The 17,360-nt window shown below is 48.4% G+C and overlaps 1 protein-coding gene across 5 annotated transcripts in view; it reads right to left on the reverse strand.

Moving 5' to 3' along the window:
- The window catches only part of PLEKHA4 (pleckstrin homology domain containing A4), a 107,806-nt gene extending 101,302 nt beyond the window's left edge, over window positions 1-6,504 (reverse strand). For 3 of the 5 annotated variants that reach the window (XM_073571134.1, XM_073571130.1, XM_073571132.1), the window contains exon 1: window positions 6,107-6,503. The gene's annotated coding sequence lies outside the window, so the exon portion shown is untranslated. Of the gene's footprint in view, window positions 1-6,106 lie in introns of all 5 variants that reach the window. The other 2 variants (XM_073571133.1, XM_073571135.1) reach the window with 2 other exon arrangements.
- Between the last annotated feature and the right edge of the window lie 10,856 nt (window positions 6,505-17,360).

The following is a 17,360-nucleotide window of genomic DNA, read 5'->3' on the forward strand; positions in this document are numbered from 1 at the left end:
TGTGGTTTTGGAACCAGCAGACAGGCTGAGCCCACATGCAGTGGTCATTTTGCAGATGGTTCCCACATTCCATACAACTCCCCAGTAAGGTATTGTTGTTACTCAGGGTTGGGTTAGTAGAGGTTTTACATTGTTTAATTTGCCTCCAACACAAACAGAAATCGGTATTCATAAGAAACCTATAAACCCAAACAGGACTAGGGCAGCACAAAGCCTTCCAGGGGTTATCTCCGGGTGGCTGGTAGATATCATGGTCTTCTGGAAGCCCCCTACCGTTTTGTTTCTTCTACTGCTTATAGACAATGAGGTTCACTGAATAAAAACTGAGTGGTCATTTCCAAAGAAATTACAAAAGCAAAACAAGTAAAGCAAAAAAGTTTCTAAAGCTGCATTTATACTGAAATATAAGCGGGAATAAGTGGAGTTTCACAATTATCTTGCCATGTCAGCAGGCCGATCAATCGAACAAGCAAAGAGCTCGTTCATCAAGTGAAATGATCCCTTATGCCGCAAAAAAACTACCCTTTAATAATGATTTATTAGGAATACTGATTTTTAAAGGGATAGTCAGCACAGAATAATTGCTCAAACCAAGTACCGACGCTCGGTGCACCATGTCAAGGCCAAACATTTAAGTGTGTATCTTCCAACCTGCTTGTTTACCATCTATCTCCACCCATCTTTGGCCACAACAAAGGGTGCGCCGAGCACCTGGACTTGGTTTGACCGTCATTCTGTGCTGACAGAATCCCTTTAAGGACAATGCAGAAGGCCCTTGCACATGGAGAGATATCTGCCCATAGCTGTGATGGTTAACGTTATAGTCAACGGACATTCATTTCAAGGCCAATTCAGACCGTATGAATACAATCAGACCACCAAATAGTTTACGGATTACCGGCGGCATATTCCCCATCTACCTGGCCTCCCCCAAAAAATCAGACACGTTGCAGCTCCCATACAATCAAATATCGTCTGAACCCGCCAACATCGACAGGTTAAGACGCTACTGACAACTATTATTTCTTAGGCCCTGTAAAAGATGCCATCAGTGTCTGCAATTTAGCATTTTGTTATTTTTTGGGGTATGCCATGTTTACACAGGCCAGTCATCGGGAATACGGCTCTTATGAGAGCTCGTTGGATTACCGTTCAGATACTTATTATTGTGGTCGGACTTGTACATTAACAGAATTGGAAACGATCGGTGTGATCACTGTGACATTAATATCTAGACAAGGGCAAAGATAGAAAACAAGAAGGTGCTACATGAAAGCGACTATACCCAGTGCATGGTGAAGGGGGTAGTACATAACCGAGGAGCTCTTGTCCCTTGCCCGTGTCATGCATAGGCCCACCGACACCAGCACTTGACACAGAGCAATCTTTTAGCTTAACCAGGAATATTCTACTTATTCCTTGCAGTGTTTCGTGGGTGCAGATTTGGGATACACATTTCCCAGGAACTGTTTCCACTCTGCAGACTGGAAGACTACAATCTCGCAGGACAAAAACTCGGCACACACAGTAGATGGCCATCAGTTGAAAGATGCTTCAGACGATTGTTCAGCCAACAACCATCTCTGTTGTCTCTCCCATACACATGAGCACTCATCTTGCAAAGAATTCATGTTCTACACGAGAATGCCAACAAATATGTCTGCTGGAGGCTTATCTCTGGAAGAACAGTATGAAATAGGACATGCTGATCGACATTTTCCCTAACCATCCTATATACATTACCGTGTCGGTCAAACCCGTCAGTATTGGCATGTTTGTCCGACATTAGTCTAATGTGTATGGTTCGTGGGGGAGGGAAGAAGGAACATTATAAATACCCTCATAGTCAGTGGTTAGCCCTATAGCCTTGCAGCGCTGGGGTACTGGGCTCAAATCCCACCAAGGACATCTGTAAGGCGATTTTATGTTCTCCCCGTATTTGCGTGGGTTTCCTCCGTCTTCCTCGTTCATCCTACAGCCATCTCTCCCATACACAGAAGCTCCTGTTTGGCCAAATGCACGTGTTCTCTATGAGAAAGCGGATGACAAACATATGCCAGCAGCTTATCTCTGGGAGAACAATGCAATCAGCAGCCCCGAAAAAAAATCAGACATACTGCGGTCCCATTATCAAATATCAGCCGAACCCGCCAACATCGACTGTTTTGGACGGGGATCTCAGCATGTCCAAATATGGACTGACGATAGGACGCACATTCAGTTAGAGTGTATCTCGGCACAGAGATCCGTTGGGTCCTTGCATGGCAATACACGCTGCCGACCAATGAAGAGGCCAGCAGCTAACATCGGCATGCAACTTGACTGGGGGCACATGGCAGTGACGTCATGCGCTCCCCATCGTTTGCACGCTGACATCAGCTGCCGGCTTCAGAAGATGACACAGAGCGGCGGGGGGAGCAAAGGGAAATGTGAGTATAATGGGTTTTTTTTTTTTTTTTTTCAATCCATTAAAGAAGAGTGGCAGAACCGGTGACATATATACTGGGATAGGGGATATATATTATAGTTAGAGGATATAATATACCAAGAAATGTAGAAGAAAGTTAACAGAATTTATGGACCTCTTCTGATACACAAGTCCTGATTTCCTCCACCACTCTGCGGTCTGGCCCTTAATGGTCCAATACCACAGGTCTGTAGGTAATTGGTGGTTCTGCAGGATTATCGGGTAGCGGCGGACTCCTGGATGTTTACTTTGTATCATTTCCCATCTTGTGTATCAAACAGACTGCTACACGGATTATAATATGCCTCTTGTGGAGGACACTCCTGTTTGCCTGAGGGACATGTCTGTTAACACACCTTCTCTGATTTAATGATGACACGGGCTGAATCATAATGCTCGCTCTGTTATTAGACGTTATCATTGGAGGGGTCAGAAAAACAAAGTTAAATCATTTCCAGCTGGAGATTAAAAGTACTAAACAGAGATTAACGAGGAGTTCTCAAACCAGCAAGGGTCACTTTTTCCCCTTTTGTTATGGAGCGGGGGCTGGCAGGAAAAGCAGGAGTTTCAGTGGTTTTTGCTGCGTTTTTCAAATGAACATGAAAAAACCACAAAGAGGGGACACGCTACAGATTCGAAAAAGAAACACTTTCAAATATGCAAGGAAAAAATAAGCAGCAGGTGATTTCAGAAATCTCATTTATTTTGCTGGTAATGTAAAACACTTTTTCCGTGGCAAAAACGCAGCATGTGAGAACGACACCACAAGGGTGCTTTCACATCACAGCCATTAAACAACCACTGATCGGCAGATGTTTAATAACTTATTTATTGGGGTGACCACAAAGGCACAGAATGAGCGGTAATACAGAAGGAACACATGCCGCTGAGATCTATTCTTTTTAAGCAAAAATAAAAACAATTTCACTTGACAAACAAGCATTTTGCCCATTTCTTGCGTTTTTGGCAGCCTGTTACACTGGCAAGTTATCAAGAACATTCCTAATAACGGACTTCAAAAAGTCAGTATCAGACCCTTGTAGGCAGTTATTCTTTTGTGGGCTAAACATTGGTGGGTTTGGCAGACAAATGACATTTCTATATGTTATATTTCAGTGCAAGTTGGGAATATTTTGAAACATATCACTTTTTATATGCAAAGGATTGTGGTCATGTGCAATGAAAATCACAGGATAAATAGACACGTTGATGATCTACAAAGGATGAAAACAAATATGTGAAACATCTCGATTTATTCAGCATGGGGTATGAACACCACTCACACCACTCACAAAAATCCCTGCACTTACAGCCTTGGCTGCAATCAATGGTCGTCTGCGGAATGTTCTGCCGTACTAAATGCACTTGAGCACGAAAATCATCAAGATCCGAGGCTGGCAGCCCCCTATTCGATTGCTGACCAATTACGCCCTATGGAAGACAAGTCTGGAGACACTGCAGGCCATGGTAGCACATTTAGGGTGTGTGCACACGCTGCGGTGTACAGTACCATTATAATCAATGGAAAATGAAATCCGCAGTGCACACGGTGCGGAATTTTCCGCACGGATTTGCTGCGGTTTCAAATCCGCAGCATGTCAATTCTTTGTGCGAATTCCGCTGCGGTTTGGCACCTGCTCCACGGCAGGTGTCAAACCACAGGGGAAACCCGCAGGCTAAACCGCAGAAAATCTGCAGATAAACCACAGGTCTTTTGACCTGCGGGTTTTACCTGCGGATTTACACAAATCCGCGCGGAAAATTCCACAGCAGAATCTGCAACATGTGCACACACCCTTAGGCTACGCAGGCTGTTCAGAAAACATCAACATGCAGCCTGGCGTTATATTGAAAACCGGCTGCTGGGATACTGGAGAAATGGCCACACCACTGGTCCTACATTGGTCAGCAATTGCAAAGGGAGCTGCCACCAGCGGATCTTGATGATTTGTGCGTACAGGTGCATTCAGAACACTCCTCAGATGACCATTAGTGAATCAGTTGTTTCTGCACGTAGCACTCACACTCAGTAAATAGAGAAATTTTAAAGACATTGTTTCAAAGATTATTATTTCAATGTTTTGAACACTTGCAGATCAGTAACATGTCTATCCATAAGTCCACGACTCTTCTCTATTGGTGTCCCAATTCCAGTGCTGAGGTGTGTATAAGGAATCCTAGGGGGAATCTGATATTTTAGCAGTCGTTATGTTCCGATTCCTCTGGAGATACAGAATATTCCAATGGCCACTTATCTCCCATATCTTTATCTCATTCAGCGTGTTTAGCAGCATGAGAGAATCAAGGATGATGGAAAAGTGGCTAGTGTGTGAATAAGGCTTAACGCATCTATGACACTTTTACTGTCACAAATGGGGGTTCATGTACTAAAGAACAATAAGTCTATAGGCGTCCTCAATATTAAGGCGTTTTTACGCCAAGTTGTTCCTGTTGACAGTGATGAGCATGGGGAAGCACCGAGTGCACATTTATCCCTGCTCGGATCTGAGAAGGCAAAGCTAGCAGGTGTGCCAAGTGCCATAGCGGGAACAAAGCGTGTTCTATGCTCCTATCCACACCACCTTTATTAATCCAGCAGCCAGTCCATTAACTCTTTCACCGCTATGTAATAGATTGAAACACAACAAAGAACTAACCAAAAAAAAGTTTACGGAAAGTTAGCGAGTAGTAGAGCTTGCGGCACCCGGTCTCCATACATGTGTGCCCTGGCTTGTTTACAAACCCTGTTGCTATACTGAGTGTAGGGAGGGCCTGCCTGGTGCCATACGCCGCAGATGTGCGCCTCACTGTCTGCTGGATCTAACAGGGGGGATTGTCACTTGTCCATGTGGAGACTATTGCCTCTCAACCCAGCCATGCAGTGTAATCTGCACAGTGCCAGTCAGGTTTCTAAAAGCAGTGATCCGGAAAAAAAAAAAAATATCCAATGCAATTCAGCACACTAAATTACATTTATATGGACCGAAATAAAACAAAATAATCTAGATGTTCATGGACAGCACAGGACTCTAAAAAAAAAAAAAAGTTTCTAATAAGCAAAATAAGTTTGTACGCACTGATCATCCGCTAAGAGTATTTATGAAACAAAAAAAAAAAAAAAAAAAAAAGTGTAAAGTCCCAAAATGCAAAAAATAAATAAAACCATGGCTGCACAGTGTTAATGCTGCCTAAAAGCACAGACTTAATGATTATACGCTCTGGGTCACAAAATACTATTGTAGTGGTACCGCTCTGTCCACGACGACGTGCCGGATCGGGCTCATGACAGACACGCATGAGGATCAGTTGGGGTTCGACCCGTCCAGATATAATATATAACTGTTCAGCATTTGTGATGCAACGTGTGACCGAGGCTCTAACACCAAATCAGGAGTCAGCTTCACCAACACCATAATCCACAAACATCAAATATTTCCAAATTCCAGAATGTCCCCTGTGCAACTAAGTTACCAATGTGCCTTCAGATGGTAACAAAAAGTTCTATTTGTAGCAGTTCACATGGTAAGTTTTGGTGCAGGCACATGGGCAGGCAGGTGGTGCTCTACACAAGACTTGCAGTGAACTTTTGGAAAAAGTAATGGTTGGCAAGAAGAGTGGAGAGTTTTTCCTCCTTCTTACCTGGGGTGTGTGGTGCGGCCGCCTGGACTTTTACTGGGTCAGATGAGCTTCCATTAGGACCACAGAGCATGAGCCTTGGATCTTCTCAGTAGATGTCCCTGCTGGTCTTGGTGTCTGCCTGCCTGCTCACCATGCTGTGTTTACTTCTCTGCCTTGCTCCCTTATGCACTTCCTTTCCTCCTCTTCTTCTTCTCCTTCCTCTCATTCACTTCCAAACTACCTAGAGCTGCTGACTCCTTGTTCCCTTGTCCCTCTGTGTCTGCACACCTCCCCCCATGCCTCTCCCCTTGCACAGAGCTAGAGGCAGGGTCTCCCTAGAACAATTGAAGGCCAGGCCTCTAGCAACTCCCAGATTCCAGAAGGCAGGATTAGATTTCAGCCCATCCACTTCCACCCTCCCTGTTGATTCCAGACCTGTCTCAGGAGGCAACAAAAAAAATGCCAAAATATAGGAATATATGGAGTTATTTGCATCTAGTGGTTTTACATTCCTGGTAATAGGAGAAACTCTCTGGGACGTTATATTTGCAGGATATCTCCTGAGAGTTTTATTCGTTACCTCGCTCCTATAACCTGTGTCTGGCTTTATCTTCATCAGAGAGGAAGGAAAGCCAAGAAGTCTGAGCTCACACTTTTCCATTCATCCAGTCCACATAGCAGGATGAGCCGGAATGGCCGACATACCGCACTAAGGCTGTGTGCACACGCTGCGGATTCCGCTGCGTTTCCGCAGCGGTTTTGGCCGCTGTGGACACGCAGCAGTTTTAGCTGCGGTGTACAGTACCATTCATTTGAATGGGAAAAAAAAAACCGCTGTGCCGACGCTGCGGAAAAAACCGCGCGGATTTGCTGCGGTTTTGAATCCGCAGAAAGAATTGCATGTCAATTCTTTCTGCGGAAACAGCTGCGGGTTCCTATCTCCACCATTGTGGAGATAGTGAATCCGCAGGACCAAACCGCAGGCAAAACCGCAGATAATCCGCAGGTCTTTGGACCTGCGGATTATCTGCGGTTTTTGCAAAATCCGTGCGGATTAATCCGCAGCAGATTCCGCAGTGTGTGCACACACCCTTAGGTTTCCTTCACTTAGCGCGTTTTTAATTTTGCCATTTTTTCTGACTTGTAAAAACATTTAGGGTACGTGCACACGCTGCGGAATCCGCTGCGGATTAATCCGCAGGGATTTTGCAAAAACCGCAGATAATCCGCAGGTCAAAAGACCTGCGGATTATCTGCGGTTTTGCCTGCGGTTTGGTCCTGCGGATTCACTATCTCCACAATGGTGGAGATAGGAACCCGCAGCGGTTTCCGCAGAAAGAATTGACATGCAATTCTTTCTGCGGATTCAAAACCGCAGCAAATCCGCGCGGATTTTTCCGCAGCGTCGGCACAGCGGGTTTTTTTTACCATTCATTTGAATGGTACTGTACACTGCAGCTAAAACTGCTGCGGGTCCGCAGCGGCCAAAACCGCTGCGGAAACGCAGCGGAATCCGCAGCGTGTGCACACAGCCTTATTTTCATGCATTTTTTGTTTACAAGTGTTTTCTTTGTTTTTTTTTCTCCCTTTACAGAAGACCTTGAGTATTCTGTTAAAAGTGCCACAAAAATGCAGGGTGGCTTATTTTTCATTCATACACAATGGACATGAATGCAACCAAAATCTGCAGTGCTGCCGTCGTTAAAATTATCATTCGAGAATCACTGTATCACCCACAAGCAGGCGCAGGTGTTAGTATCGGCCAGAAGGTTTTGCAGATAAAACACCTGGAGATGAAACACTGAAGCAGCTCAGGTGTTTGTTTGTTTTTTTACCTCGACCGTATATTCTGCATGGGAACACAGCCTTAAGGGTGAGTGCACACGCTGCGGATTTGCAGGTAAAACCGCAGGTAAAGTATCCTGCGGATTAGCCAGCGGTTTTCCCCTGTGGTTTGACACCTGGACAATGGAACAAGTGTCAAACCGCTGCGGAATCCGCAGAAAGAATTGACGTGCTGCGGATTTAAAACCGCAGCAAATCTGCACGGAATAATCCGCAGCATGTGCATTGCTGATTTGAAATCCCATTGGCTAACATTGTACTGTACAATGTCTGCGGAACTGCTGCGGATCCACAGGGACAAATCCTCTGCAGATCCGCAGCAGAATCCGCAGCGTGTGCACATACCCTAAGGAAATATGTGCTGCTGCTTTTCACCCCAAAAACAAAGCAGAAAAAAAACACAGCAAAAACAACAAAATAAATAGCAAAATACGTCAACATGTAAAAGTTAGCATAGGAAGCATCTGCTGCTAAACTGTTGTAGTGGAAAACCTATAGTGGCAAAATTGTGCAGATATCGTTCGTACTGCATTTGGAGGGGTGGTCCACTGAAAATGATCCCCCACACATATTAATGCCCGAAACGTGGTCTATGAGCCCTTTACACATATCTGATCTATATCATTTTGTAATGATGCTTAAACCACGGGCAGCAAACATCAGGTCATTTCAAGGCAAATATACTTTCAGAGTCCGACCGGGGACTTGGTTTCTCTCAGCAATGGTCTACGTCAGGGGTCTCAAACTCGGATGGATATATGGGCCGCATATAGAAAAAATTTGAATTTGGGGGCTGCAGTCTTTGCAGGCCAAAGTGACATTTTTAGTGATACAATTTTTTGAACATTTTTGCCGTTTTTTAATTTTTTTTAGAGCTTGGGTCGTTATGGATGTGGTGATAACAAATGTGCACTAATATTGTAGCTTTGTCCCCATCCAGGTCACCATATTGTAGATATGTCCCCATCCAGGTCCCCATATTGTAGATATATCCCCATCAAGATCTCCATATTATGGTTATACAGTTGTGGTCAAAAGTATTGACACCCCTGCAATTCTGTCAGATAATACTCAGTTTCTTCCTGAAAATGATTGCAAACACAAATTCTTTATATTGTAGTCATGTCCCCATATCCAGGTCCCCATATTGTAGTTATGGCCCAATTCATGTTTCCATATTGTAGATATGTCTCCATCCAGGTCCCGATATTGTAATCATGTCCCCATCCAGGTCCTCATATTGTAGTTATGTCCCTAGGTTTTAGAGGAGGAAAATAGAAAAAAAAGCAGAAAATGTGGTCACTTCTGTACTAGTCTCCCCCATCCTGGTATATGCATGTCCCAAATCAGGTATACATGGCCCCCTCATCCCTATCCTGGTATGCATGGTGCCCATTCCCATCCTGCTATGCATGGCACCCATCCCCATCCTGGTATGCATGGTACCTTCATCCCCATTCTGGCAAATATATCCCCCTCATCAACATCCTGGTATGCATGGCCCCCTCATCCCCATCCTGGTATGCATGACCCCTCATCCCCATCCTGGTATGAAAGGTCTCCTCATCCTCATCCTGGTATGCATGGCCTCCTCATCCCCATCCTGGTGTGCATGGCCTGCTCATCCCTATTCTGGTATGCACGACCCCCTCATCACTATCCTGGTAAGCATGGCCTCCTTATCCCCATCCTGGTATGCATGGCCCTCATCCCCACCTTGGTATGCATGGCCCCCTCATCCCCATCCTGGTATGAAAGGTCCCCTCATCCTGGTACGCATGGCCTCCTCATCCCTATCCTCGTTTGCATGGCCTCCTCATCCCCATCCTGGTAATGCATGGCGTCCTCATCCCCATCCTGGTATGCATGACCCCCTTATCCCTATCCTGATATGAATGGCCCCCTCATCCCCATCCTGGTGTGCATGGCCTCCTCATTCCCATCTGGTATGAAAGGTCCCCCCATCCTGGTGTGCATGGCCTCCTCATCCCCATCCTGGTGTGCATGGCCTCCTCATCCCCATCCTGGTATGCATGGCCCCCTCATCCCCATCCTGGTATGAAAGGTCCCCTCATCCTGGTATGCATGGCCTCCTCATCCCCATCCTGGTGTGCATGGCCTCCTCATCCCCATTCTGGTGTGCATGGCCCCCTCATCCCCATCATGGTGTTCATGGCCCCCTCATCCCCATCCTGGTATGCATGGCCTCCTCATCCCCATCCTGGTATGCATGACCCCCTTATCCCTATCCTGGCATGAATGGCGTCCTCATCCCCATCCTGGTGCTCATGGCCCTCTCATGCCTATAACGGTAAACATGGCCCCCTTATCCCCATCCTGGCATGAATGGCCCACTCATCCCCATCCTGGTATGTATGGCCCCCTCATCCCCATCCTCGTATGCATGGCCTCCTCTTCCCCATCCTGGTATGCATGACCCCCTCATCCCTATCCTGGTATGCATGGCACCCTCATCCCCATCCTGGCATGCATGGCCCACTCATCCCCATCCTGGTATGCATGGCCCCCTCATCCCCATCCTCGTATGCATGGCCTCCTCTTCCCCATCCTGGTATGCATGACCCCCTCATCCCTATCCTGGTATGCATGGCACCCTCATCCCCATCTTGGTATGCATGACCCCCTCATCTCCATCCTGGTATTCATAGCCTCTGCATCCCCATCCTGGTATGCATGACCCCCTTATCCCTATCCTGGTATGCATGGCCCCCTCATCCCCATCCTGGTGTGCATGGCCCCCTCATGCCTATAAAGGTAAACATGGCCTCCTCACACCCATCCTGGTATGCATGGCTCTCTCATCCCCATCTTGGTATGCATGACCCCCTCATCCCTATCCTGGTATGCATGGCACTCTCATCCCCATCTTGGTATGCATGAACCCTCATCCCTATCCTGGTATGCATGGCACTCTCATCCCCATCTTGGTATGCATGCCACCCTCATCTCCATCCGGGTATTCATAGCCTCCTCATCCCTATCCTGGTATACATCGCCTCCATCAGAAAAAAACATAAATCATTCTACTTATCTTCTTGCACTCTCTCGCAGCATCTTGTTCTGATGTCAGCTGCTGATTTATGTTTCTAAGCAGCGCATGGCAGTGACGTTATTCGCTGCTTACAAGCAGAGCACAGCTTCCGGAATGATCACTGCTCTCCATGCGGGGACTATAGGAGTGGAGAGCAGTGAATATTCATTGTTATTTAATAGCGGGCACAGTAGCTACTTAAGGGAATGAATATTCATTGCTCTCAATTCCCATAGGCGTGGAGAGCAGTGAATATTCATTCTCTTTAGTAGTAGGCACACATGATTGCCCGTCCGAGCAGCAGGAAGTCGGTGGCTGTGCTTACTGTGCCCGCTATAAAAGAGAAATTAATATTCTCTGCTTTTCCACTCCTATGGGTGTGGAGAGTCGCGAATATTCATTTCTCTTTAGCAGCGGACACAGGAGTTAGCCGCAGCAGCCGGCTCCTGCCACCTGTGACCCACAGCTCCGCCGCTGTCACCTCCCCAGCTGCCCACCACAACAGGTACATCATTTCAATTGAATGTACATCTTAGCACGCACATTCAGCTGAAATAAAACACTGCCATAGGTGGATCAACTGAACCCGACATGGATGCCAAGGGGTCTACAGTGCTTGAGGGAAGCATGAAGCAGCCTTAGGGGCCACATATGGCCCCCCGGGCCGCATGTTTGAGACCCCTGCTCTAGATATATAACGGGTTTGCCGCTATAGTAGAGACCTGTTAAATCACCTCTAGCAGCAACGGGATGGTGCTGGATTAGTCCCATCTCCCGCTATGGTCCTTGGAAGCTGTAATTATGCCAGCCTGCCTCTGATTCACCCAGTCCTTGGTTTTGAGGAGATACATCAGCTGACAGATTCCCTTTAAAATAAGAATAATAAAGACATTCCATTTCATAGGAGATGAGTTGGCAACATCCATTAACAATTGCATGGAGATGTGGTGTTCACTTTGTCCACTGTTTACAGCCAGCCGCCACTAAAGATGATAATGGCTGACTGGTAAGGCTACATTCCCACAATGAACTTTTGATTCGTTTTTGAAGCTGCGTATTTTCAAAAAAATCAAAGTAACCAATTTTACTTAATGGGTGCCGAAATGGTGCAGAAAATCTGCCACATCAAAAACTCACCTAAAGCTCATTGTGGGAACGTAGCCTAAGGGTGTTGGATTTAAGGCCCCGTCACACTAAGCGAGATCGCTAGCGATATCACTAAAGCGTCACCGACTTTGTGACGCAGCAGCGATATTGCTAGCGATATCGCTATGTGTGATACTTACCTCCGTCCGGCTCCCCCGCAATCTGTCGCTGATCGCGCGAGAACGGGCCATTTCTCGTCGGCCGCTTCCTGCTGGCGCCGACGAGCAACGCGTGGACGCGGGCAGGATGACGTCTTCATCGCTGCGTCTGACAGGTAAGTAACGACCGCCGACCGCTGCTATGTCGCTGGTGGGATCTGCCTGATTGGCAGCTCACTAGAGACCATTTAGCCATGCACCAGCGATCCTGACCGGGTCGTATCGTTGTCGGGATCGCTGGTGCATCGCTAAATGTGACTCCCCCCTTCGGCTACCTGCATTTTTTTAAAGTGAATAAGGGATTTGTCCTCTGTGGATCCGCAGCAGTTCTGCAGACAGTGTACAGTACCATGTAAGTCTATGGGATTTACAATCCGCTGTGCACATGCTGCGGATTTTCAACTGCGGAAAAGCTGCGGTTTTGAATCCGCAGAAAGAATTGACATGTCAATTCTTTCTGCGGATTCCGCTGCAATTTGCCACCTATTCCATTGTCCAGGTGTCACACCGCAGGGGAAAACCACTGGCCAATCCGCAGATAAACCGCAGGTCATTTTACCTGCGGTTTTACCTGCGGAGTCGCACAGAAAAATCCGCTGGTGAATCCGCAGCATGTGCACATAGCCTTATTATCGCGTTTTTAACTCTGAGTTTTCTGTCTCTTGTTGGCATGCCATCCTTTAAATAACGCTACTTTGTTTTTGGTGCTTCCTGGTATTCGGCTAAGACAAACCTTTATTGCCATACTCCGGTGTGGATTTCATAAGTTTTTGATACATTTCCGTTGCGAAAACACACTAAAAACACATGTGTTTTTTACCTGTGGATTTTCCGCATCTTATATAAGTCTATGGGAAAAACCTGCACAAAAAACTCAGCGTAGAGGCTGCAGATTTGAAGCATGCACCGCAGGTCAGTTTACACTGAGTAAAAAAAAGCGCAGTGGGAGCGAGATTTCTATAAATCCCATCCACTTTGCTGGAATTGTAAGATGCTGTGTTTTTGATGCAGCGAAAATCTGCAACATAAAGAAAAAAAAATATACCAAAAAATCATTGTGGGCACACAGCCTAACAAGCACACAGCAGCTAATGAACATGGTGCATCTTTTTGGTGGCATGCGCCTTGCCAGAAAAGACAAGGGCTGGAGCGAGCCGCGCAACCCCCACCCCACAGCGGCTAAGTGGAGGCCCTTCATGACGGTGGGTTGGAGGGAAGGGGTTAATGATCCCAAAGGGTGGAGGAGGGGGGTAGTAGGGGATATATTAAGGGGCTTTAGGGGCGGTTTCCTTTAGTTCCCGCTCTGGAGCCACGAGGGATTGCCGAGCACCCAGCGCCGGCGTCGGAGCCCCTCCCGGGACCCTCCGGCTGGGGTGCCTGCCAGTAAGCGCGCTGGCAGGCCCCGGGCTGGGAGGAATCCACGGGCCGGCCCGGGAGCAGCGGCGGTCGACAGGCCTTCTCCTAGGCCTCATCGGGAGGCGGGGCCTGCGCGCGCCGGGACGGCGCGTATGGATGACGACACGGCAGGCCGCAGTGGTGTCGGGCGGCCTGCCTCTTCAGCGCGAGGGCAAGAGCGGGGGGATTATCGGGCGGCAGCCCCTGGCGGGCGGGGTGGGCTAGTGCCTCCTGTGCTGTGGGCCCCTTGAATGGACCAGCGGAGGGGGAGGAAGAAAGTGGACGGAGCAGCAGACATGCTGTGAGGGGTGCGGGCAGTGGGTGGCCACAGGCGGTAGCCCCTGGGCCTGTGCAGCCTGCTGGCCTCGGCGGGGGTCGGACCGTGGACGATTCAAGAAGAATGTGGCCCGGGAGTGCGGCGGGGTCAAGAGAGCCTGTCTCAGCAAGTATCGGACCTCTGGGGACGGAGGGTCTTCTACGCAGCTCCAGTCATGATGCTCAGCGGGATTCGGGAATGGCGGCTGGAGGAGACACAGCGTCCTCGCAGCCCGGTGAGTATGCTTCTGTGTCCTGTCTGTCATCACCCTTAGTAAGGTCCCCTGCGGTCGGGTGCAGAGTGGAGGGCCGGCCCGGGGCGGTGGGACAAGTAGTGGGAAAGCAGGGCCCGTCGCCGATTGGGGGGCTTGGGGACATGTTAGCATCCGTGCGGGATTTGCTAGCACGGATGGAGGGAGTTAGAGAGCCATCGGCGCATTTAGCTGCCTGGGTAGGGTCGACGGAGCGAGGGGCTGGCTCATCGGGGGGGCAGCTATCGGGGTTTCGGGGGGCCGAGCGGACCCCGTATCTGTGTCGGTTCAGACGAAAAAAGAGAAGGAATGTCAGGTCCATTTAGATGATAGGGCCCACGGGGAGGTGTACGTATGTTTTGAGGGCCCGCTGGGAGCTCATTTAAAAAAAGAGGTGCTGGAAAAGATCTGGAAGGATGAGTATGTCGAGATTTTTTCCCTGTTACTGCTAGAAAAGTTCAATTTGGATAAGGGAAGGAAGGACGATAGCAAAAAGGAGGAGGAGGAAAAACGGAGATGGCGTTTGATTCCACAAACGTTTGCTAATTGGCTCCAGGCGTTTGCAATCCTGGCTAGCGTGATTGGTGAGAAGGCGCCTGAGAATTGTTCTCTTTTTTGTTATTTGGATTCAATTGGGGAGGCATATAGGGTATATGGGGTCAGGCTTCGCTTCGTTACGACGAGCAATTTAGGCAGAGAAAAGCGATTCGGTGGGATCAGAAGGACATAAGTCTGTGGTTAAAGGTCATGACACAATCTAAATTTGGCCATTCCTTTCTTGGCGGAGGGGGGGCTGGGGGAGGCCAGCTCATCAAATGTGCAAAGCGGTTGTCAAGGGGCAGGCGGTCAGTCGGGTCAGTTGGCCATCCAGAAGCAGGGTCTCTGCTGGCAATTTAACGATGGGCAATGCAGATTCGGATCGAACTGCAAATTCAAGCACCTGTGCTCCCATTGCAGCGGATCCTCGCATGGGGCTTCCAGATGCTTTAAGAAACAGAAAGAAAGGGCTGAGAGTGGTAATTCCAAAGGGGGAGACGCCAGTGAGAATAGCCGCGATGGCCCCTTATCTAAATAGGTTCCCGGATGGTGAAAAGGCGGCAATATTGTTGTCTGGTTTTACGGATGGTTTTAGAATTCCCGACCCTCCTTTTGAAATACCGTGGGGGCGGAAGAATCTCAGGTCAGCTGACCTGTATGGGGCGGTGGTGTCGGAAAAGTTGGCAAAGGAAGTGCGGTTGGGACGGATGTCGGGGCCGTTTAAGGATCCTCCGTTTGAGGATCTGGTTGTTTCGCCCCTGGGGGTGGTGCCGGAAAAAAGAGCCAAATAAGTTTAGGCTTATTCATCACCTATCTTTCCCTCGTGGTAGGTCGGTGAATGATGGCATTGATCCGGAACTGTGCTCGGTGGTGTATACGTCTTTTGATGAGGCGGCGAATTTGGTCCGGAGGTGTGGTAAGGGGGCACTGTTGGCGAAAACGGATATCGAGTCGGCGTTTCGATTGCTCCCAGTTCATCCAGAGAGTTTTAGGTTGTTGGGCTGTTATTGGGAGGGGGAATTTTTTGTTGATAGGTGTTTGCCAATGGGTTGTTCGGTTTCTTGTGCGTTTTTTGAGGCGTTCAGCTCTTTTCTTGAATGCGTTGTCCGGGACGTGTCGGGTTTTGATTCAGTGATTCATTACCTGGATGACTTCTTGTGTATCAGTCCGGGTGACTCAGGCTGTAGTGAGAGGTTGCTTAGGTCCGTGGTCTGGGTTGCTGAGCGTTTTGGCGTACCGCTTGCTCCAGGAAAAAACGGAGGGGCCTTGTACGTGCCTGTCTTTTTTGGGAATTGTGATTGATTCAGTGGCTTGGGAGTTCCGTTTACCGGACGACAAGGTTGAGGCGTTGCGGATTGAGGTGGCTCGATCTAGACGGGTGAAGAAATTGTCATTGAGAGAGGTGCAGTCACTACTTGGTAAATTAAATTTTGCCTGTCGGGTCATTCCGATGGGAAGGGTCTTTTCTCGGCGTCTGGAGAGTGCAACGGCGGGAGTGAAGGCCCCACATCATTTTGCTCGACTTACTAGTGATCATAAGGCGGATTTGGAGGTGTGGGACAAGTTTTTGGAGCAATATAACGGAAGATCATTGCTCATGGAGGAGGCAGTTTTAAACGAGGAGTTGGACCTGTTTACGGATGCGTCAGGTGGAGTGGGTTTTGGGGCGTATTTTAAGGGCCAATGGTGTGCGGCTGCGTGGCCTGACGAGTGGGTTCAGCTGGGCCTCGTTAAGAATATCGCTTTGTTGGAGATTTTTCCCATATTGGTGGCGGTGTACCTGTGGAGGGAGGAGTTTCGGAATAAAAAAGTCCGTTTTAATTGTGACAACATGGGAGTGGTGTGCTCCATTAACAGCTTGACTGCGTCCTCTCCTCCGGTGATTCGAGTTCTGCGGCAGCTAGTTTTAACTTGTCTATCGCTCAATGCTCATGTGACAGCTTTTCATGTGCCTGGTGTTAGGCATTCCATTGCTGATTCTTTGTCTCGTTTGCAGTGGGAGCGCTTTCGGACTTTGGCCCCAGAGGCGGAGGAAACGGGTCTCGAGTGTCCAGCCGGGCTTTGGAAGGTGGTCTCAGGGCTGCAGAACCTTTGATATGGGCATCTTTGTCTGCTGGTACTTGGTCGATCTACGAGTCGGTTTGGAGTTCTTGGGAAAACTGGTTGGGGACACGTTCTTATGGCAACTCTGCGTAGGATCATTTGGGCGCGTTGCTGGCGTGGTTGGGTTTTGGGGCGGAGGAAGGTTAGTCGGTGTCTAGGATGGGGCAGGTGAGGGCTGGTTTAGCTTTCGGATTTAAATTGCGGGGACAGGTTGATTTGACTAAGTGTTTCTTGGTCAGCCAGGCTATTAAGGGGTTCAGACGTCGGGGCATTAGGGAGGATTGCCGGCGTCCGCTGTCATTTGGCATCCTTGAGCGGTTGGGGGCGGTGTTGCACGAGGTCTGTGTGTCACGGTTTGAGTGTTCTCTTTTTCGGGCGGCTTTTTCACTTGCCTTTTTTGGGGCATTGAGGGTGGGGGAGTTTGTATCCCCAGGGTGGTATTCCGGTGGGGGTTTGTTGGACAGGGACGTGTT

Source organism: Dendrobates tinctorius, unplaced genomic scaffold, assembly GCF_039654945.1.
Source record: "Dendrobates tinctorius isolate UK_male_01 unplaced genomic scaffold, ASM3965494v1 ptg000028l, whole genome shotgun sequence".
In the NCBI taxonomy this organism is placed as follows: domain Eukaryota; kingdom Metazoa; phylum Chordata; class Amphibia; order Anura; family Dendrobatidae; genus Dendrobates; species Dendrobates tinctorius.